Below are 24749 nucleotides of genomic sequence, written 5' to 3'. Positions count from 1 at the left end.
CATATTCATTCAAGGTGCACTTAATAAGACATCCACTTTATTTCTTCAGAAAATAACTTACTAAGCCAATTTACTAGGAGCTAACAAAAATGTAATAGGTGTAGATCTGGCAGCAAATAAAAACGTGAAGGAGCACTCTGCACTGCTGAACTGTTCCTAGGGGCTGTGCCTGGGGCCCCGTGTCCACTGCACCCATGCTGCAGGTTGGGCCTGTCCTGCAGTCAGCAGCATGCTGGTGGCAATTTGTACCCATTTCTGGCCTTCTGGATCAAGTGGAATAGACACAGCCTGCTCACAACTGCAGAAATAATATGAACGTTTTAAAGGACTGCTTCTTCTCTGTTTGGTTTCCTTTCTCTATGATTAGTCTTGCAATGAAGTTCACTGGGTCTGGTTTCATACTGGGCCTCTTCCAAAAACAACCTCATGAGTGTTGAAAGAACTTTTCCACTGAGATCAAAAGACTGGGACAGACTGCAAAGCATCATGTTAAAGCAACTAATGGATAAATGGCATGAGATACAGGTGCTGATGTTGCAAAACAGAAATATCACATCAAAAACCTGGTTCAGAGGGCTCTGTTTATGTGGAAAGTTGAAGACACTTTACATCTATGGCCTTTCACTGATTTGGTTAAAACAGTACAAAAAGCACATAGAAATTATTTCCATGTGAACCCAAATTGTATTGATTTAATGTAATTCAGTTAGTAGGTTTATGCTAAGCCAGGGAAAGCAAAGTCAAAGATCTCATTGGATTAGTGATTGCATAGTAATTTAATGGAAATAGCCCAAAATCGTATGCAAACATTCCCTAAAATTTGCACTTGGCTGGTGTCAGGTCAGACCCCACTCCCAGCATACAACAGACCTTTGTATCCAACTGAGAGAGTTCAGATATCGTTCAGAGTATATTTGCAAGAAACTCAAGGCAAATTAATTGCAGAATAATTCACATAAATTATTGTCTGGGTAATTTTGAATAATGAATCAAGCAGGAGAAAAGGACACATTATTACATAATTTGTTTGGTCCTAATAGAAGCATTAATAATGCTCAATAAGGGTAAAATAAATTGCACTTACAGATTGCTTAGCCCTATCTCAAACCTCCCTGAAGGCAGTGGGAAGACTCCTCTGTGTCTGTTAAGGGCAGAATACAGAAGAGAGAGAGAAGCAGAGGACGGGCTGGAAGACAGGCTGCGGTAACAAATGTATTTCCAAGGCAGATATAAATGTCAGTGGAGGGACGGCTCTTTGGGGAGGGTGGCTGGCAAAGCAACCTGGAGCTCTGTCCCTGGGAGAGCTGATGCCAGGGTCTGCTGAGCTCAGCGCCTAGGATGTTGGGAGCCTGCTCCCAAGGGCTGCAAGCTTTCCCAGGGTGGAGGAGGAAGAAACAAAATGGTCCATGGTGTCAGGAGTGGTGCTGCTATGCACCCCCTGTTCCCATTCCCAGCTCTGTCACTGCAATTCTGGAAAACCTTGGAAAAATCAGGTGTTACTTCTCCTGTCTGGTGGATGCAAAACAAGCTGGCTTGCTTGAGAGATTCCTGGCCACCACTGTGACTTGCACATCTGAAATAACCTGGGTTAACTCCTCCCTGCTCAAGTTTTTGAAGGGTTTTCTTCCTGTGGGTATCGTTTTGTAGCTGTACAACCAGTTGTGTTGGTGCCACAGAGGGAGAGGGTTTCATCAGCACAAGAGCAGGGGCTGAAATCTCTTCCAGGAAAGGTACGCAGGGCTACTTGGTAGGAGGCCTTCTTAATCAAGAGCGCAGATAAAAGTGAAATGACTGTGGCTGAGTTCACACGTAGGACAAGAAGTTTGCTTGATGTTAGTTGTTAATTAAAAAGGAAAACAAAGATACAACGTTTTTATTATCTTAGAGCATTTGGGTCGCTTGCTAGAATTCTTTCTGGTTAATAAACCACCTGCCAGATTAAAATGTGATAATAATAAAACCACCGCAGTGTGATCATTAAATATGATGCAAGGTTGATTTTAAATATGAGTGCTTACAGCACCAGTACAAGGTACACACCTGAAAAATGTATTAATCAGTAGGGAGAAAAATGTCAGGGAAACAAACATGTAAGATAGATACCGTGAGACATTAATGGCTTGCTGAAATAGAAGAGAGAGAAGAAATTCTCCCGAGGTAATGCAGAATGCTGCCAGGTTCCTTGGGTCATCGGGCTGGGTTAAAAAGATAAACAAGATACCTTGAAGGCAAGCAATCATTTTGATTCCAGTAAGAGCAGTGTGTTAGCTTTGCCTCTTGCTTTCTGCTAAGGAAGGCATGTTAGTTTCTGCAATAGTTTCAGGTTATGTGGCACACCTTTATTCATCTGCTTCCTCCTAGGGGAATAATATTCGTAACACGTTCTTTTTGGTTGGATGGCAGGGCAAGCTGCATGCCTTGAGGAAGACTCAAAAGGCTGATACGATTTAAGCAGTCTTACCTCTACCTCTTGCACATGGAGAGGAGCTGAAGTCATTAGCCTCCTCTCCCACCTGTCTCTGGGGTGAGGAGATGTGTCACTGCCTGGAAAAATTTCTCACTTAGAGAAAGAGACTAGGTTTGAAGAATTTCTCCCTGCGTTCTCCTATTTTTACAGCAGAGCTCACAGAGGGCTCTCCTGTTATACCAAGGTTCTCCTCCAGGTCCTGTGACAGAGGCTTTGGCCCCAAATCTAGGGTTCCTGGGTTCTTGTCAGATTCATGATGAGAAACCATGCTCCCCGTTATTGCACAGGGAAAATGATCTTCCTTCTAGACTCTCTCTTGGGAGAAAAAAAATCTAGTCTACACCCCAGTCATTGTGCAACTTTTTGTGACATTGTGCTGCACGGCAGTGAAATAGTCTGGATTAAACGTACTCTTACAACACGGACAAAACTGCAGGATTACCACATGGGTTGAAATCTTCCCTGGGGAACATCTGCGGCAGTTAACGGAAAAGGTAAGGAAGGAGTGAGGACCTGGCCACCTGTTAAAGACCTGCTTTAAAAGCTTCCTGCTTTAAAAAGCTTCCTGGGAGCCCAGCCCTTGGCAGGTACTGCTGGGCCTGCTGAGAGCAGTGCTTGCAGTCAGGTCTTCTGAGTACTGCCAGCTTTGAACCAGTTTTTCCATGCCTGTTTCTCAATGTCTAAAATCAGGACAATGATGTTTTCTTGCTTTTGTAAAGCACATCTTTCAGATCCGTGGGTTAAAAGTACAGTATAAAAGCTGCTCGTTATTATAATGGTCCTTTTTGTTAGTACACATATATCAACATCTAACATCAGGTTGTTTTTAATGATGAATTCTTGAAGTGGCAATGCAATGGCTGTAGCAGTCTCTACAGAACTTGCCGTTAATCTAAGAAATGTAGACCTCACCATAAATGCATGCCCATCCAGGAAAATTCACACCAGAGTTCACATTGTGGTTTGCGATGAAATCTTTTGGAAGCCAGCTTGCAGGCCGTACAGACTGTGCCACCACAACAGCGCTGCTTACCCAGCCTGATCACACAGAACAAGGAGCCTGAGCGCCCAGGGAGTTCGAGCTGCACAAAATCAAATTCCATTAAGTTGCAATATATTTAAACTCGTAATTGCTGCAGATTAGAATTCAGCGGAGAACTTTGCATAATGCCAAGAGGTGACCTTTTTCCGAGGTGCTCTGGCGCGATTGTTAGGGCCTTGTAACAAATGCCTAGTGCCATTTAACGAAGGAATGACATATCTCTGATATGCAAATTTTTACAGCACAGCAATTAAGCGGTTTAGAATTTTACGACAGTGTTTGGGCTTTATACAACAAAAAAAGGGCCAATAAAGGCCTGTGATGGATGGGCTAATCCCCACTGGAAATATACCATGTAATCTTGCGGAGACAATGCATTATGGATAGCATTGTGATTATTGGTTGTTAATATCTCCCCCTCCTCCTCCTCCTCCCACTCCCAGCCACGGCGAAGCTGCATGGCTGCCACATTGTCGGGGGCACGGGCCTGGGATACAGATGGGGAAGTTGGGCCATTGCAATCTGCTGCACGCAAGGAAGACAGTGAAAAGGGGGCTTGCAGCGAGGCAGCTTGTCAGCAGGGGACAGGACTGGGGGCCATATGCCTCTCTTCTTCTCCCTTCTGTCACCGAGCCTGCTGCCGCATCCTGCTGTCGGGGGACACTTTAATGATGAACATGCTTTAAACAGTTTTGTTTACCTAGCCGCAGCTTTTCCGTGAGGGGGTCTTAATTAGATGCCCTGGATTTCTGTGAGTCCGTCCGCCCGTCCGTCTGTCTGCGGGGCTGTGGGCACCGCTGCTGGCTCAGCCGTGGTCACCGGCGCTCAGCCTCGGCTCTTCCCGAGCTGCAGCCCCGTTTCTTGCCGTCCCCCCCAGCCACAAAGGGCAGATCACTTTTACTCCACGTGTCGCTGCTTATAGTAACTGCATGGAGCCTGCCGCAGCGCTGGCAGAGGCGCTCGTACCTGTGCCTGCGTTTCACGCGCAGAAATTTGCTCGGTGTCAAGTGCGGCATGGGGGCTGCGAGACATTTCAGCTGGTTCTGAAAAAAGAGGGCGCGCGTCTCAGAAAGGTAATGGTGAGACAAACACGGTGAAGTTTATCTCCATTTTTAAAAGCATCTTGTAAAACCAAAAGAAAAAATGATGCCCAGTTGCTATCTGAAGTGCCAAAAATAATTTAAAACTTGCAGCCACTCTCTTGCTATTCGGTCATTGTCTTAGAGAGTGAAGTGAAGCTTGTTCTTTACTTTTTTTTTTTCCTTGATCTTTTATGCCCTTGGTTAAAGCTGTTATCACAGTACTTTTTTTTTTTTTTTTTTTTTTTGGAGAAGGGAGTAGAGGATGGGGAAAAAGGATTCTGTTGTTTATTGAAAGTTTTCTTCAGACGATCATAAATTCCATCAGTATATCCAAGTTAACAGAGATAAACTAGACAACAAAAAAATCTGGCCTGGCTTCCCTTCCGGTGGAAAACCCCTTGGCAGGCTGTTCTGGGAAGCAAGACCAGCATGGGGATTCCCTGGCAGGGACACTTGACCTGGGAAGGCTCTTGGGTCAGGGAGAAGGGGAAGGGAAGTCGGTTTGCGAGGGGCTGTACTCCCCCTGCCCTCCAATAACGCTGGGGCCTCACAGCAACTGCGATCAACCCCTAGGAACTACCGAAAGCAGAACAGTTTCTGTGGAAGAAATTGTTTCTGCACTAGCTTACGTTTTGCCTCCTTTCTCCTTCAGGCCCTCTCCTCACGCAGAGGAGGCTCCAGTCACACCGAGATCAGGCTGGGAGCAGCAGACCCCTTCAGGGTCTCAGGGATTTTATTTAGCACTTGGTCACTAAGCTTTCCCAGAGTGTCCTCTGCCCTCTGCCTGGCTATTCCAGTGAAAAAAATACTGAGGCCATTGAAATAATAAGTTGTATAGGCAGACAGATAGATAAATGGATGGAGATTCGGATGAATGGATAGATAGGCACAGGAAGGCAGACAGATATAGCTAGGAACAGCGTCCGGACATGGATTTTAAACATCAAACAAGTCCTTTGCTCAGCTGGGAACAGTCAGCAAGAGCTGCCCTGCTCCAAACCTCAGGCCCCAAATGAAACTCAGATACTTCTTCTGAACCCAGCACGGAAGGTTAATTCCAGCCTTGAGAAACAAAACATAGCTTCATGCAGAGAGTATATTACAGGGTGTGCCAAAATAAAAACCCCACACTACTGGTGTTTCAAGAATAATGGCTTAGCAGGTATATATGGGAAACCCTTGAAACATTGGGATTTGGGGATATTTTTTAATTGTCTTCCACCATAAGGTGACAATCACATTGCCTGAAAGGGTCCACTTCTCTCTACAGCACGTTGAGCAGATCAGAAGAAAAGAAGCGCTTCCTTGCAGTGAGTCTGCCTGGCTTTGAAGGAGTGACATAAAAGAAGTGAGAAAACCCTTGTAGTCTTCATGTTTTAAAGTAAGGCAAGACATAGAGAAATGCAGCCTCTCGGAAGACAGGTTGGAGGCTGTGCTAGGAGAAGGGTGAGTAAGCCATCTGAGCAGTTATTTCCACTTTGTCCTGTTCATTCCTGTGAGGGAGAGTCCTCACAGGGAAAAAAAGGCCACAGACAGTTCAGTCATTTTGTCTGCGAGATCTTGGTCATATTGCCTCCTTCAGCCGCTCATCTAGACAGCTTTGTACTTGGCAAATGCCTAAATTGGTCTGCACCTGTGTCCAGGTTATGTGTCTGCATCCTTCTTAGTTGCTGTACCCCAGTGCCCAGCTCCTCATAAAAGCAATACCTGACCATACCAGCTCAGCATCCCCACAGTGGCAAGTCTGAAGTAGTGAAGCCTGGGAGCAATTGCCCGTATCTACTTTCTGATCCTGACTGGAGGTGGAAGAACCTGGTGGTATTCGGTGTTCCGTACAAATTCATAGCGGCACCCAGGCCGTGGCACTGATGGGGAGCCTTCCCCTCGCTTCCATACATCTGTTGGTATAAACAAACGCTTGTGTTAGCACTGCGGTACAGCTTTGGCAATTGCACCAGCAGGGGATCAGAGAGGATGGTAAGTGCTCAGTTACAGCAATGGTTGTGCTTAACAGTACTAACCAGTGAATCCCAGGACAGGACTACCTTAGAGATGTCTTTAGGATGGCAGCAGAAATATGTTGTGCCATTATTCTCTCCTGCTGCATAATGGTAATATAAACACTGAACCCCAAGAGGAGACAAGAACAGTGCCCAACTTCTGGGCTTCCTCAGCTGCCTGGTAAGTTTTGTATTTATAGAATAGAATAGAATAGAATAGAATAGAGTAGAGTAGAGTAGAGTAGAGTAGAGTAGAGTAGAGTAGAGTAGAATAGAATAGAATAGAATAGAATAGAATAGAATAGAATAGAATAGAATAGAATAGAATAGAATAGAATAGAATAGAATAGAATAGAATAGAATAGAATAGAATAGAATAGGAACGGAATGGAATAGTTCCATTGAAAAGGGCCTTCAAAGATCATCTAGTTCAACTGCCTGGCCACTTCAGGGCTAACCAGAAGATAAAGCATGTTATTGAGGGCATTGTCCAAATGTCCAAAAATCATCATTTTTTCTAGGTCTAGACAGAAGTGGACTGTGGAGTGATTAAATTTATGGATCATTTGGAGACAGACAGATATCTTCAGGAATTTAACTGAAGGTTTTACACCAACTGTCAAGACTGTGGACTGAAAAATGTTACCTATGAGGTGCACCAGTTTAAAAAAGACATCCCAAACCCAACCCAAATCTACAAAGGGTCAGGCTTCCTGAAGGTTTTGCTAAGTTTGAAAGCTCTCAAAGTGACTTGTGGAATTTTGTTTTCAAAGGTGCAGTGATTCAGTCATGGAAATTTTCTGAAGTCATCACATGAGATTACTTCTTCTCTTTGTTTTAAACTACCTTGAAAGACAAATGGAACCTAAAAAAAAAAAAATAAAAAATTCCAAATTTTACATTGGAAATCACTAAATCACTGACACTGATAAATGACAGGTCACAAGATAAAAGTGTTATAAAAAGGGCAGTTTGTTCATTTTGGTAATCTTCAAGCCTTAATATCCATAAAAATCTAATTTCTACAAAGAAATGATACACCTGCATCTTCAGTTAACATTGCTTCGTATTTTTGATTCTTGCATTTGGAATAAGTGGTAGACATCATAACATTATGGTTTTGCTAGTTTTGTAATGTGCATGAAACCACTCTCTTTTCCTTGCTTGGTAAAGCTTGGGAACTTGGGAGACTTAACTACCATGGTGGTGGTTGTGGAGAAATTATTGTTACCATGGTCTTGAACGACAGAAATGTGTGCAGGTGAAATGGGTTAGACAAACCAGATCTGAGACAATTCCATTGCCTCAAGCCAAATGAAGTATTTCCTATCTGAATTATGAACAATATAATTTTAAGCATTATCACAAAACAGTGTCAGTTCTGACCATAAACACCATCTGTCATTCTAGTGCCTGAGCTACTGTGTTGGCACATGGTCATATCAAAACTGTGTTGTGCTTTTTGAGGAGCACGAATGTGGACTAGACTGTGATCACCAGCCCCTTCTATTTCTAAGACAGCAAGTCTTTTTGTGGAAACAAATGGCCAACTCACTGAATGATTTCCAGAGGCAAAAGAAATTCAGCACAGTGATTACTGGTACAATTTTCCACTTGAAAAGAACTGACGGTTTGGTTCTTGCACCTGTCTGGCCTTGGCATCTCACTCCATGCCACTGCCAAGCCAGTTGCACTTTGTCACCCCTCACAAGGTGCCCAAACTGTTGCATCCTGCCAACCAGCTTCTCCACTTTCTCCACTTGTCACTTCTTACACTTAGTACAGCCTCCAAAAAGGGCTTTTTACAGCTTTATTTATATATGTTTTTTTAATCAGCAGCTGTAAGACCTGTTATTGTTATCATGTTAGCAGATGGCTATCTCCAGATTTGGGAGTTTGTGTCAGATGAGCATTTGGCTCTCTCTATGAAGACACTCTGCAGTCTGTATAAGCATCCACCCTTCCCTGTAAAGGAGCTGATAGCCTGCTCTGTTAGCTCCTGCATCATGAGGTTTACCGATCCCAATAGCTTCTCGAGGTTCCTTCCAGGCTCATACTTTGTGTGGTAATGTCTTCCTTCACTGTTTGTGCAGCTAAAGAAAGCAATGATTTTCATAATCATTACTCTTTTCTACTTCTTCACAGGTGTTGTTAGCCAACATGACCCTTCAGAAGCTTCACAAGACGGACACTTTTTTTCTCCCCATGATGTCCAACTCAGACCTCTTTCACTTTGCAAGGGCTTCAGCAGGTGTGTACTTAATGCAGCTACTTCTGGTGGGGAAGAAGACATCCATTTGGCCTCAGTTCCTATTGGGGTTGGGAGCAGGGAATTAAAGACACCAGGTAAGCATCATTATTCCCCCCTCCCCAAAGTACAAGAGCTCTGTTCATCTCCCAGGTCGCCAGGGGAAAGGGGAAAAAAAAGGAGAATGAATCCAGTCCTAAAGCATTAAGCAAAGCTCCAGAAAGGAAGGTAGCTATTTAAAAAAGAGACTGCAGAAAAATCTATCTGATTTCTCAAGTAAATTCATTTTTATTAAGGGTAATTAATATCTGCTAATGAGTGTTAGACCATTACCCATACTGCCACCCTAGGTAGGAAGACCAAAGAGTCTGGGGCTTTCCAGATCCCAGAGAATATAAATAATATATTTTGTTTTAAGAATAAGCAAATATCAAATAAGAGGAATGTTATAATGCGATTAGATTGGTGGCACTTCTTTCTGTAATGGAAAGAAAGATGGCAAATTTAGCACTAACCTAAGGTAGGTTCTCTCAGAATGGTGTGGGGAATGCAGGACTTCATGTGGATTTCATTGTCTTGGGAGATTGCCCAAGAGCCTGGCCAAATAATGACACAAATAAGAATATCATCTGAGGTTACAATAACAAAAACTGAAATAAGCGTGAAATTCTATTTCAGAACATAAACTAATCGCTAAATCACTGCAACTGCAAAATACCTGCTTAGTAGGAACACTCCAAATATTTCTTCAGGCTTTTTTTTCTCCTTTCTCACATGTTGGTTACTGTGTAAGACAGGAGGATAGCGGGTTATAGTATCTGATAATATCACACAGTTTGATTTCTGTGTGCGTCTTGATGAAATGTGGATCTGTTCATCTTTCAAATCTGTTTGTCATTCTGAAACAGAAATCGAAAACTTTAATATCCATACAGTTTGGGGCAGACTACTGCAAGTGTCTGATTCTGGTGGAAGAACTCAAAAATTCAAATCCAATCTGTATGTGCTGGGAAAAAAAAAAAAAAAAAAAGGAAAAAAAAAACAACCAGGAATCATGTTTGTGGTCTTTTTTATCAGCACAAAATGGAACTTTTAGGTATGATATTTCATCAAGAAAATCCTTTTATCTGTACCACTTTTTCTTTGGCTTTATGTTTGGGGTACAGTATAATTAAGTTCACAAAGTTTCAGTAGGATTTTACTCACAGACAGGAAGGATATCCTTGCTGCAAACCGGTAAACTTTGTTATATATGTAATCCATCTTTTGATGTCTCTAGGTTACTTCATGTGTCTGGCATCTGCATTTTTGTCTTCCTTCCTCCACTGTGGAGGAAAAACAATTTATCACTAGGGCTGTGGATGAGAAAACTAGCTGGGGAAGACTGGCAAAAACATGCAAAGGTGGAGTTTTCGCTCAGGTACATTCCCTGGGTTCCCACTAACATCACGGGGAAAGGGCTAAGATGGGGTTTTTCTGTAAGAAGACAGCAAGGCATGCGGAGGTGAGCCCGCTCGGGCAGTTGCAGCTGAGTGGGACAGCTTTTCCAGAGTGTTTGGCTGTTAGGTGCATACCCAGACCGAGCTCTGCCTGCCAGGATGGTATTTAGGCATCTGTTGCTGAAACGAGAAAAGCGAGGCATCTGCGGAGCCAGTGGGGCGATGCACGAGTCAATGTGCTGTCCTCAGTCCATCTGACAAGGCTTGCTCCTGGTTCCTGTCATCTGCAGATACCAAAAATGGGTACAGCATTCTGCGTCTTCCGTCTGGAGGGTGCCTCCATATTTTTTTGCTTTTGGGAGAAGTCTGCAAAATAGACAGCCAGAAGGCTGCAAGTGTGCAACAGGTCTTTGGGACTACCAGAGAAACTACAAATGAGGGGTCTTCAAGTATCTAATTCCTTTATTAGCACAAATATTTGGGTATTTTAGCCTCCATTAGCACTGCCCAGTTTGCTAAGGCCAGTTCACATGCCTGTGAATCTTTCCACACCTCACTCTGCTTACATTCACTCTTGCTGAAGATTGCCTGGCCATATTGCCGAAGGCCAAAGGTATCTTTTTTTAATAGATGCATTCCCTAAACATCACTTCTTCCTTCATTAGTATGTACAGGCGTAGCTTGATGTGGTAGCATTTATTGAACAAAATCTAGGCGAAATTCATTCAGAAAAAGCAGCCTGTTTAGATCATGACTGATGGATAAAACTATATTCATATACCCTGTAAGGCATATGAAAGCAGCAACCTGCTTTCAGGCTATTTATACTCATTTGTGGAAGTTGTAAAATGGCAAATACAGTAATCCAATTTAAAAAATCATTCATGCCAGAGACTAAATACTAATACTGAATATTAAAAATATTAAATACTAAATACATCCAGCTACTATTAACATTGTCACAGCAGGACCAAGGAGAACTCATCGTAAACGGCCCTCATTTTGCTAGGTGCTGTATGAACACAAAGAAAAAAAGGTGTCCCTTCTCCATGGGAATATACGTGAATGAAAGTGTTGGGAGAAGCTTGAAGGTGGCCTTGAAGAAGTTTAAATGTGCTTGAAGATGTAAGGAGTAGGCAGAGGAGCCTGGCACCTGTCATGAGGGGGATGATAGTGCTGGCAGGGGTGGGGTATGTTGTGCAGGGCCTTAAAAGAACAGGCAGGCCGTATGCGATGTGGCAAGCAGCCTCTGCTCTGCAAACCTCCGTGGAGCTGTGCACTACTCCTCGTGTTCACAGAAGGCATTTCAGAGAAGCCTAACACCCAAAGGCGCAGCTACCAGCTGCCTGGCTCCTTTCACCTGCTCGGGGAAAGGCAGTGGCCGTGCCCCCGGCCTCCACCCCAAACCCCAAGGATGGGACCCCGTGGCAGGCCGTCTTTGCAGGAGGGCTATCGGAGGGTTCGGGGGTAACAGCCTGCACTTGGCATGTGTAGGGATTTTTTTTCCACACACAGACTGCTGGTGGTTTAGCCTGGCTCCACGGTGTCACTTGTGGTTTTATTTTGTGTACCTTGGAGCGGTGGGAATGAAATCAGGCTACGCCTGCTTTTGTTGTTGCAAGGCATAAAGGTGCTTTTTTTTTTTTTGCAGTCAAAAGGATGTACTTATTAACAACTTACACAGTTCTTATCAGGACTAGCCAGGAAGGCTGGGTGGTTTTGCAGGATCTTTTTCTGACAACAACCCCTTGTTGCAGATCCTTTGAAATCAGTAACTAGAGATATCCCCTCAGAGAGAGGCCGAGGATTTTCGTTAAAGTTTTATCATGCTGCCACTCTGACAAACCCTGCTAGATGACGGCTATAAGACAGCATTTTGTATACACTAATCCTCCCAGGGTACAGCTGGCGCCGGGAGTGTGAAATGGTGAGGGCTTTGGCAATGAATTCACCGCAGTTCATTGCAGATTAGAGCAACAGGAAAATTAATGAAGTTACAGCCCGAGAGACAGATAAATAAAGCTGAGCTCAAAGGCAGGGATTTTAGTTACTGTTTAAGAATGTGTTAGTACAAGGAAAACTGAAAGATGGCAATGCTGTGTGACTGGAGACCTCCCGAAATCAGCAGTGCTGAGCAGGATGATAACAGCAGTGGAAACACCGAGGCCTGCCTCAAAGCTCCGGCTCCAGCCTTGCTGCTGCTCGTGTGCACAGCCAGCTGGAAGGGAAAGGACGCCTGGGTACAACACCCAGCTTCCCCCTTCCTCTAAAGCTGGAGGGAGCTCACGACGGGGGCAAACCTCAGACATCAGAAGCAAAATAGAGAAAAACTGCATTATATCTTCTTGATATTAAAAAAAAAAAGGCAAGAAAACCACCTTAACCCCCACATTTAACTGTCCTCAAGCTGTCTCAATTTTGAGCCCAGCACGAGCTATGTACCAAAGCAGTAGTACGCAGTCCCTTGCTCCTAGCTGAATGCTGCCTGAATATACTCAGCATTAGATTTGTATATGATGATTTGTGCATCGTCAACGTGTAGCATGAAACCTGAAGGAGCATTTGTGAGTATGCTCAGTACGGCGGGTGAAATGAAGCACTTCGGTCGGACACAATCCAAGGCTGGTGTCAACTGGCTGAGTTCTCCTCAACCTGCTGGAGTGTTAGCCACAGGGAGCCTGACCCAAACCTGTTAGGTATCTGCATAACAGTTGCTGTGCAAGCAGCGCGCCTCCGTTCATGTCACTGCGTACCTAGCTGCTTATTTAACCACCAGCATATAAAATAGTACCACACGCTGCCTGAGCTTTCACATGTCCCAACCAGCACGCTTAAAAGCAGCAGGCAGAACTTCATGAATATTCAGTTTGATTTCAGGTAATGCGTGTGGACATTTCATAACTTACGTAACACTTACAGGAGAGCCAAAGCCAGAGCACATGCATTGATCTAAAACCAAACCTGCCCAGCGATGTGCAGGTGCTGGGGAATTCAGCTGCAGTCAGTGGAGTTGGCAGGGAATTGCTTGGGTGCAGGCGAGATAATCTGGCTACCACAGGCATCTGAAAGAATGACGAAACATTACAGTGGGGAAAAAAAAAAAGTTAAATTAGAGACTATTGCATATATTTTAGATTTCCACAATCTGCTGGATCTTTAACTTAAAAGTTTACATCTTTTAGTGGAAAAATTAATTTCTCTTTCACAAGTTCCACTTAGATTTTGTTGCTAATAAACCCAAGGATGTAAATACTATTAAGTACAAAACAGCCTGCTGCATAATTGTTTCAAAGCAATTACAGATTATATCGAGCCATTCGTTGAGCAGAAACAGTTTTTTCCAAGACACCAGCTCGCTGTACCTTGAAATTTTATTAGTCTAAGAATTTCATGCACCATATGTTGTAATACGAGGCTAGCTGCAATTGAACAAACAACTTTCTGATATATAAGTGAATGATAACCTGATTTTAAATGTGTTTATCTAATGAGATAGTAACTGTAATTTACAGCACATATAAAAACTCCCACTGTTACTCCTGGTGCACCTTTTGGCTAAAAAGGGTGATGCGCTGAGATATGCTAATGAATATCGTCTTGGTTTTTACCAAGTCAGTAATAAAATTTGCATTCGATATTGTGCACAGTAAACTGGGTTATTAGCCTTGAAAATGAGTCTCATAAAATTTAAATATAGGCTTAAATCATATTAACTGTCCTGTAGGTTTTCTGAGAGGCTTTAAAGCATTGTGCTCTCGTTCTATAGCGCTGAGAATGCAGATGTCACTTTGCCTTCAGGGGTGCCCCAAAATGCGAACACATCGGAGCCTGCAGGATGAACGGCGCATCAGCCCCCTGTTCCCTCACACCCAGGGAGCTGGATGCAGTGAGAGGCCTGGGAAAACCTCAGTGAGAAGGGGAAAGGGAAGGGTGAGAAGAAGGTAGTGCTCCCAAGGTGTTGGGCTCGGGCGAGACGATGCAGTGGGCTCAGCCCCATGTTCCCAAGCTGGCTGCTTCGATCAGTGGTGGCCACGTGCTGGACAAAAGGAACCCTAAGAGCTTGTGCACAAGGGTATTTGGCTAAGAAGTTTAGCCTGACTTAGAAACTGGTCTCTACCAAGAGATTACTGAGACCCAACCCATACACACGTTCAGAAAAAAAAATAAATAAAAATTACACATTACAATGCAATGCTGTATATGCATTGCGAAGAAACTACCACGCTGAAACTAGATGCAGTCAACATGTGTTCTGTGGCCAAAAAAAAAAAAAAAAAGGAATCCTATTTGCATATCTGTGCAAGGTCTTCTACTATTACGATACAAATGCAACATTGATAAAATTACAACCTCATGACAAAGAGCCTTCTTTGTGAAATCCCAGCTCTTCGCAGCAATTGATGACAGAGTATCTTGGCATTGTGCAAAGCGTTATGCAAACTGCTCCCAAGCATTGTACCTAGGTTGGGTACTGCGCTGTAGCATGGAAGTCTACAAACTTCTCCAGCGATGAATGCAAACAGCTAACTTTTATACTTAGGCTTTACTGAGGTGTAATATGATATTCTCATGTGATACTGTCTTAGACCATCTGCAAAGTGGATGTGGACACCGAACAACAGCAGGTCTGTGGGCATCAAAGCGCCTGTGTCAGAGCACAAGCATTCCTTGCTCGAGCAAACATGAAGTCCGTTTTGTCTCCCCTCCTCCCTGTGGCAGTGACTGGTGCTGGCTGCTTTGGAAAAGTGCTCCTGTGGTAAGAGGTGTACGTGGCAGACACTGTGCTGCCTGCAGAGTAGTCTCACCTGGACACTGGGAAATTGGAGGTTGCACTAAGGTCTGAAGTATGAGACTGAATATCCCAACCATTCTGCTGTTGGCATTGATTATTAGCACTTTATAGCCTTACTATCACCATCCCTTTTTTATTTCAGTGCAGTCCATATTATGCTTGCGTAAACAGGAACACACTTATCTTCCTTCTACTGCTCACTGAACAAACACAGCATTGTAACATCAGGACCCCGTGATGCTTCACTGCTCTAGGCTGACAGCCAAGAGCCAAGGGCTTCAAAAGTGAATGAAAACAAACAAAAAAACAAACAAACAAACAAACAAACAAAAAAAACAGAAAAGACAGGTGAAATGTTCTCCCAGCTGAGGAAAAGGAAGGGTTTCCTGACGGTGCAGAAAAGTTCCTTCTCTAGGTGCTGCAGCTCGTGGCTGCCTGTGCAGCACTTCCAGCAGCACTCCATCTCCGTCTGTTCCAGCGTGTTACAATTTGGCAAGCGCCCGAGCTGCATTATGTCGTGTTAAAAGATGCTGACACTTCCTTTGGCTGGGACATCTTTCCCGACTGAGCCTTCCCTGCTCAGCCTAAAGAAGAGGAAGCACCAGGCTGTTTCCCCTTGTTTCGCTGCTAATAGCATGGCTCCGCAGACCACCTAGCCAGTCCTGCCCGATTCGGCTGGCCGGGCAATGAGATATTCGCTTTATTAATCAGTTTATCTAACGCAACTATAACATTTCTAGATAGAGAGGCCCCAGGGGAAAAGTAAACCACCCCAACTGTTAATTACAGCCTTTCCTTTGGTTGCACCTGAGTTCTACACCACCGGGAAATTTTTCTCTGGGGAGAGAAGGGGAGAGAAAGCACGTAACTAAGGCCTCAGACACTGCCTGAATAGTTTGGACTTCCTTTTGTTACTGCCCAGAGAAGCTGTGGATGCCCCATCCCTGGAGGTGCTCAAGGCCAGGCTGGATGGGGCTTTGGGCAACCTGGTCTGGTGGGAGGTGTCCCTGCCCATGGCAGGGGGTTGGAACTGGGTGGGCTTTAAGGTCCCTTCCAACCCAAACCCTTCTGTGGTTCTGTGATTCTATGACTAAAGACAGCTCAAAGGGGCCTTCATCATTGTTAAGGACCGATGGCATCATGGCTGTGAGCCCTGAATAAGGGATGGCGCCTGACTGGGGCACCCCACAAGCACAACAGGGTCAGAAGGAGGAAACCTAACTGCATTCCTGATCCTCCAGGAGGCCTGGGCTCCTCACTGGAGGAACGTCCTTGCTCTCTCCTGGCAGACATGTCTCCTGGAGACATTTCCACACAAATGTCTGCCAGGGAAGGCTGGATGAGAGAGAGGTGGTGTGGTGGAAGGGGAGGGTTTGAGGCTCCGTTCGTTCCCTGCCATGGTACAGAGTGAAAATAGCAACACCATTAGACCACCTCTGATCTAATTTCTGTTGCAGATGTTTCATGCAGGAAAATAAATTGTGTTTTTTTTCTTTTTATTTTTTTTTATTTTTTTTTCCTGAGCCAAAACATTGTCTTTAAGTGACTTATGACTGAGTACCTTGCCTCGTACTTGACACAGAGGACTGGAAACACAGAGAAAGGAAGGCTGTTTCAAGGACGATAATAAAAAGAAATACAATTCCTGTCTTACGAGCAAGTTGCTTCCTCTAGCATGCCTCAGTGGTCAGTGGTGGCTGGCACTGAAGTGAAGCAGCAGTGAAAATCCAAGATGTAGTTACCCCGTAGGTTTTTTCTTGTCCTTTAGGCTATCCTTGTGCATCCTCAAAATATGGAGGGTGCTGCTCGTTTCAGCCCTCAGGGCTGGAACGCCTCTGCCTGTACCAGCATATTCTGTCCCCATTGTCCCCATGAAATGTAACAACACCAGTGCTGACAATGGTTTATTAGCTGATTTATAGGGGTAAATCAGGGGTAAATTGAGCCCTTCTTTAGAAAGCTTTGAGTTCACAGTGCCAAGATATGCCGAACATAAAAACTCATGTGGGGGAAAAAAAAAGGATCAGAACAATACTGACACTGTGTGGAGCAAGGTTATATATGCAATCACGCAATCTCAGGAGGTCTGTGAAGAAAACACAGCGCGCAGTATGGTGGAGTGGTACGTAGCATGCTATCAGCTATTGTGTTGGCTCAGAAACACGTAAATATTTCTGGAGGAAAAGAAAAAAAACAACAAAAGTAAAGTATTATTCTTTGGTGGGAGGAGGGAGAATTTAGGGTGAACTTCTGCTAAGCCCAACCTCAGGTTTCCAGCTTTGGTTTTACTCTCAAGAAAGAAAACAGATGAGTTGAAAGACAGGAAAAACGTATGTTGGTTTTGTTTAGACTGCTATTTTTTGTACAAAACCAAAACAAAACTCTTCTACTATTACTAGAAGCCATATTTGTTTTCTGTATTTATAAATGCTTTGTATTTTTATTAAATGTTTATAAAGACACATTAATTAATTAATTATACATGTGTACAAAATAAAGCTATTTATCAGGTCTACACATGAAACTAAGAAAAGAAGAAAAAAAAAACACAACAGGTTTTACCTTGGAAAGCTTTTGATTCAAAATGCAGAAAGAAGCCTGAGTGGGAAACCACATGCTATAGTTTGGTCAGTGTGCTCTCACTTTGCAATACCAACATCCACAAGGTTTAAAGCAAGGCATCAAGCTACCAGTCATACAGAAAGTCTGGCAGAACTGCTGGGCTAGTTTTTAACCTGTAATTTGATGTTGGGAGCTGGGGACTCCATGCCTGGGACTGTACTATGCTGAAAAAAAAAAAATCAGAAGATTTCAGCCTGGTAGAGGTAATGGAAAAATGGATTTGTAATCATGTGAAACGATTCTTGTGGCTCCCTGCTTGGAGGCTCTGATAACCTTCATGGCTATGCCCAGGCTGTAGAGCAGATGGGGTCTGAGGCTGGGGACCTGCTGGAAATGACTGTGGGTCTCTTGTCTTGTGCTCCCGGGCTTTCTTCCCTTGGAAACTGGAGCACAGAAGGAGGCATAATGGTGTGCATCAGTTCTTCATCTGAATGTGTAGCTGGAAGGTGGTAGATGCGTGTGCCTAGATCCAGGACTTGAGAAACACTCCTTTGTCCCGGATAGCCTGTGCTGCCTTTCTGCCGCTAATTTTATGCCCTTTCCATGGGGAAAAGAATAACAGCCGCATGGGGAGAAGTTAGTAGGCTTAGGAGATAAATTCCTCAGACCTACTCAGGAGGTGGATGTCTGCTCTGCTGGAGCAGGGGGAAGGGGAAACTCATCTCCTTGGCAGCATGAGTTCGAGCGGCTGTGTATGCAACAAAGCGAACTGAGCAGCCACACATCTCTCATAATGGCAGGCTGTGCAGCACAGGCAGTATCTTTTTTATGCAATAAAATGTTTGCCTCAGCCAAATGCAAACTGGTTGTTTGTACACAGTCTGAAGAGGAAGACTTAGTCTCAGGGACAAACAGGTTATAAAGCTCTTGAATTTGTTAATGTTTGCTCGATGTTTTAACTCAGCCAATCCACATAAAACAGACAAAAAACTCAACACCCAAATACTTCAAAGTACTGCTCTGCACAAAACTAGCCATAGCAAAAACGGGACACATCAGTCTGAAAGACTGCCTGGCTTATGACCATGTGCTTCCTCTCAAACTAATCTGCACATCTTCTCTCAGGGGATGCTGGGTTGGTTAGCCAAAGAGATGCCTGCAGGTATCTCCACAGCCTCACCTGCAGACAGGCTCAGTACAGAAATGGGAAATCCCTGCAGCCATGCCATTTTGCAGCTGGAACCTGGTTGCTTTCAGCCAGGTGAGAAGCTAGTCCCAGGTGCTGCCATACCTCCAACCCTTCCCAGTGCTGGTATTTGTCTCGGCATCTGATCCTGACTCAGCAGCAGATATTCTGGCCAGTTCCTTTGTGCATGATAGATGCAGATGTCTCCCATACCGACCCTGACACACACAGCATTTGCTGCATCACTGGTTTACAACACGAGGCAATACTTTATATAGCTGGAGTATTTTCTTTATCTAACACGCTTGCAGACAGAGGGTGCAAAGGAGCAGCAGATCACGCACTACAGGTTTCTCAGCCTACAGGACGTTCCTTTGACATAGTTGTACGTGGTATTTCTGATTTTGGCTACCATGACTTAAAAAGCATGAAGACCAGTTTCCCCTTAAGCCATGAAGATGCCAGGTATTATTTCATGAGGCATGCCTTCCGTGCAAACTCTATAAGAGGTGTATGAGGGATCATTACAGACCAGAGGAACACAGGAACAAGAGTCACTATGATCAGGAGCAGGCTTAGTGGTTCAAAATGAATCCCTTTACTCTTATAAACCTCTATATGAAAACGGGGAAAAAAGGAAGAAGGAAGGAAACCTCTCACCATTTTAGCTGAATAGAATGATTCCCCATATGTTAAAATAAAATATTCATTAATTATAGCTTTTCTGGCACTGGTTCCACCACCAGAGTGAATGTTTTTTTAGAAGTGTCTCCAGGACCCTCTGCAGCCCAGCACAGTTGTGTTTTCCCCAGCTGCAAGCATGCTGTGCATCGCCCGCCTCGTTTAGAAGGGACAAGAGAGGGGGACTTTCAGCTGTCTCCCGTCACTGATAACTACATGGCTGCCCACAGCACTTGCCAGCCTCTGCTGAGGATGGAAACCCACTATGAAAACGCGAAGGGAGCAAAGCAATGGCTGGAGATACAGGAGCTGGGGGCACCTCGTGGCTGCCTCCGAGGCTGGCGGGGATGGCAGGCGGTCCAGCCCCGGCCAAGGATCCTCCCTCCGAACCATGCCGGCTGGTCCCTCAAGAAGATGCGTGTCGAGGACATCATCGGGAGGCTGAGGCAGGGCCAGGCTGCCGCAGCACTAGCGGCATTCGGCGGCGAGGGCTGCAGTTGCTGCATAGGCACATTTGGCCCACGCTGCCAGAGAGGCTGTGCGCGCTGCTGCAGAGGAGCACACTGCCTGCCACTGTTGGGCTATTAGTATGGAAATGAGGCATGTGTGTGACAGGTGGCCTTACAACCAACACAATTAACTTTCTCCATTAGCTGACGCACTGACAAAACAGATGCAGCATCAATAAGCACCAAAAAACCCACAAACACTGAATAGGAATGACACGTTGCACACCCCTATTATTTATAAGGAGGAACAGCATAATTTCTTTGGGATGCGGTGGCAAGTAGCAGGCGGTTGGTTGGGTGTTTTTCCTCCCTGATTATGATGTTTGCCTTCTTATAACCATTATTTTAATTTTTAACTTTACAGGAATATTGCCGTGGAGCTTAAAGGGCTCTCGGTGATGTGCAGCAGACTTGAGAAGGTTTGTCCCTGCTGTGGCGAGGGAAGCACCTGGACCCTCGCTGCGTGAAATAATTCAAGTTGCCCAAGCCACCTGACCAGATGCAGGAGCACGGGGCTCTGGGTGGGAGAAAATTGCTTCCCAGCCTGTTAGTGAGGCACTTTGAGCCATCTCTGACCACACGACCGAGGACAGTTAAGGTGGAGCAGCTGCTCATTTCCCTAAAGTGAGCTACAAGGGCTTGTGACTCAGCTGAAAGCATGGGGCTGCGGACGAGCACTTGGCACGTCAGGTTTCAGCAGTGGAGCACACTGTATTGCCTTGCAAGATAATAAGTTTAATTACTGCTTTTTCATAAGAAAATAATGGAAAAAAGTGGTTTTTGATTTTAAAATTCTTGGGCTTTTGTTTTTTTCAGCCAGGTGGTTACTCATTACAACGTGTGTGAACCATACTGGGGATTTAAATAAGAGCAACAACGTGAACCATCTGAAATGCAGAACTATAATGTAATAACAAAAATTTACATAACAGCCTCCTTATGTCAGCTGGTGCCTCGTGAAATATTTAGAGATTCACTGAGTAACATCCTTGGCACATGCGATCTCTCATCGGTCCCTGGCTCTGCTGCTCTACACCAGAGTTTTCCCAGGTTAAAGCCATTGAAGATCCTGTCCCAGGCAGTCCTGGTAGGAAAATGTCCTGGAACAGAGCATCAGCCACTGGGTCATCCTAGCAGCCTGCTAATTCATGGCATAAAGCTCCAATTAGGGGAATGCACAAGGAGATAAAATGCCCAGCCTGTAAACCAGCCCAGCACAGCCGTGATTGAACCTGGCCGTCTTTCACTGGCCTGTGGAGGGACGGGCAGGAGTCAGCACCGCATCCCTTCGTGTTGCTCTAGCAGACGTGGTGACAGTGGCATGGGTACGGGAGCAGTGTCTCCTACACGCCTTGTTGAACAGCACCTTCAGGGCACGGCTGGCAAACACCACGCCAAAACCCTCCCAGTCCCTGTCTGCTGTGCATTACGAATGTGAGTTTCCAGGTGTTGGGAGAGTAATGAATTAAATTAAAGTTTAACTCAGGTCTGGACAACCTCCATAGCCCCACAAAACAAAACAAAACAAAACAAAAAAATTCACCCACAACTCTACATCCACAATTTACCATGATACGTATTGCTGTCTTCTTCAATTTACAGAAGCTTAGTATGATTTCCTCTGTTTAGTTTTCTATATCACACCTGTGTGTAGAGACATTTTTATATTGAAATTAGATTATCTAGAGCCCATGGCATACATATATAAAAGATAAGAATTTCAGGATCCTTTTTTTTTCATATGTCGTAAAAAATGAAAGACTAATTGTAAGGAGACTTATTTTTGTTACAATAATGCAATGATGATATTGGCATTCATGTAAAATTAATAACATCACATAGGATGCTTGTCTGATATGATTTCCTTGAAGCTGTGCTGGATGTGCTGGTTTTAGGATGAGGCAAGAAACTGCCTTCTGATCACGGAGACCCATGCTGCATGGCGTGCAAGTGCTGAAATTAGCTGCACCGAGCTGGCTGGCTCCTGAGGTAATAAACTGCTTTCTGACCAGCCAAATGCCTTCGGTATTTCAAGGTGCAAAAAGAAATCTTTCGCAAGCATCTGTACATTTCTACAGCTTTTGAGTTCTGCAACAAAATATGCAGTATTTTGGCAACCTTAAAGCAAGTGGGTGTGTGTATTCACAGTAATAGGCAGAGAATGTTATTAAAAAAAATTCATTGGTGTTAGAATTGGTGTACTACTTGCCTGGTCCTGAGCCAGGGGTTGTTGGTGAGAAAAAAAAAAAAATGAAATTTTCATGGGGGCCCTATGGAGGCATCTGAAATCTGGGTTTAAAAGCTGTTTTCTGGCTACGTTTTATGTATGCAGGCTTGTTGATGGGAGAATTTTTCCTGACAGAACTGGTGGCTGCAAGGCCAGAACCAGACTCGTGGTAGAAAGCATAAAATCTTACCTAGAAAGAAGTGACTGTCTCTCCATAACAATTACATGAGCTGTTAATTTTATTATTTTGTGTGGCGCCTTGGGATGCGTGTGATGAAAGATCCCACTATTAAAGCATAGTTTAATTGACTGACTCATGGGGCAGTCCAAGGCACAAAAACCTACTAATCTAATTAGATGCCCTTAGTTATGCATCTCCTTCTCCTTTCGATGCAGAGCCCATTTCCAGCTCTGGTGTGAGGGTGCCTGAACTGCCTAGCTTCGTTCTAGTGATCCTGGTGAGTAACCCTGCCATATGAAGCTGCATGCTCTCCCTTTTCCCACACTGATCCATCCCATCCACCTGACCAGCTAATAGCTCTCAACAAGTAGGTGTTAATGAGGTGGCTTAAATGGAGATGCCAAAGTGGCATGGTGTGAAGGTGGCTTGTCCATAATGGGAAATTCACATTTTACCACCTCTATGACTAAGGAATTGCAGCCATCTGATTGACAGAAAGCCTCCTTGCTCAGCTCAGGAGGCCTCTTCCACCTGTGGCATGAGTGGCTGCGATCTGGATGCAGCCACAGCTTGAGTTTCATGGCTCTTCCTGTTCTCACTCACTGGCAAGCCCTGTATGAAAGAGTCATGGTGAATAGTTTCTTCTGATGGGCTTTGCCGGTATTATAGGTGTGATTTTTTTTGTGCACAGGCTATCAGCAAGCCTTTTTAGAAGGAAAGGAGGATTTTCAGAAAGTCTCCAAAATAAATTTACTCAAGAATTTGCTCCAAAATAAAGAGAGCTTTTTTGTTGTTGTTGTTCACGTGCACATATGGAAACATCCATTTCAGCATTTTTTTTCAGCAAAGAAGAGAAGTGACCAGGGCAAAACCAAAAAGCTATTCAGCATCCGTTCAGATATAAGTAATTCTTCCCAAATTTGTCCAGATGGGATCATATTTTTTTTCTAAAAAGCTCTGTTCGTTTGCTTGCCTTTCTTCATCGCAGTGGTGCCCTTTTGTTTGATTTTGAAAAAATCAGCAAAATTTACTGAACAGTTATCATGCCAAGTCAGAAGAAAAACGGGGACATGAGTCGGTTTGCATGTATATATATCTATCTTCCTCTGCACATATTCATGCATCTATAACTGGAATTTTCCCATTTAAAAATACAAACTCAAATCAAAACTAGAAATCATTGAAATGTTCTGGCTGTTTACACAATTACAGAACAGTGACAGAAGTTCTTAGCGTGAACCTAAGCACTCTTACTAAAGTTATCTGTTTCTGAAGAGGGAATCAGCTGGTTATCCAAAAGTATTTTCCCTACAGGTAGTATAAAATGTCACAATTTTTAAGAAAAGCTTCTCTGTTTCCTTAGACCGTTTATTTAACCTTTCCTATTGAGCTACCTGCCTGGAGAGTGCTGAGTTTTTTACTGGGTTAACCTCTAAACTGTAGTCCTTATTTTCAGGACATCTCTTCAGACGTGCCTTGTTAGCATGATGGGACGAAGCACAGGAACCATTTTGTTCTGTTTGCTTCTGTCACAAACTGACTCTGGGGAGAGAGTTATTAGGAGGTGAACAGCAGATTTCTACCAGTCCCATTCTTCTTCTCCTCCTCCTCTGACATTTGCTTAGTTTTGTGTCTGTGTTTTAAACCTGTCCATTACTAAGAGGAAGAAGAGGCAGCAGAATCCTGGGCTGAACAGGCAACAGCTTTTCAGATACCACTGAGAAATATTAGATCTTAGTAATCTCTTGAAATATCACCAGAGAGGTGTCGCCCTGAAGGCGCACTTCGGTGGACTGACAAGCCAGGTAGCAGATTGACATAGGCCTGACGGAGGCAGAGGACCTTCTGGAGAAGCAGCTGGCAACCAGACGAGATGCCCTAAAGCCTCTTAAATAGATTAAACTCGTGTGTGTAGGGAACTGCACTGCATCCTTCAGTCACAGCAAGAGTCATGAGATTGTAAGAACTAGGGCTACAGATCCTGATCTTAAGCTATTAATATTAAATACAGATCCCGTCACTGACAGAAGGAAACAATGGAGCTGAATCACAGTCATAGTGAAGAACATATTTAGGATAAACGCTCTAGGTGATTTTTCCAGTGTAAGAAGAAATAAATGGAGGGGAATAAATACCAGGTAAATCTCATCTCCTAATACTTGCCATAAAAAACATCTTCAGAGGAGACCTCTTCAATATATATTCAAGCTGTGGAACTCCTTGCAACAGGATGGTTTGGGTTTCAAAATTTCACTAATTACATTTTTGAGCTGCCTTTCACAATGCTTGGATCATAATACATGCACAGTGTTTGAGGTTTGTGTCTAAATTCA

Source organism: Anser anser (assembly GCF_964211835.1).
Source record: "Anser anser genome assembly, chromosome: 3".
Classification (NCBI taxonomy): domain Eukaryota; kingdom Metazoa; phylum Chordata; class Aves; order Anseriformes; family Anatidae; genus Anser; species Anser anser.
This window is presented reverse-complemented; position numbering follows the sequence as displayed.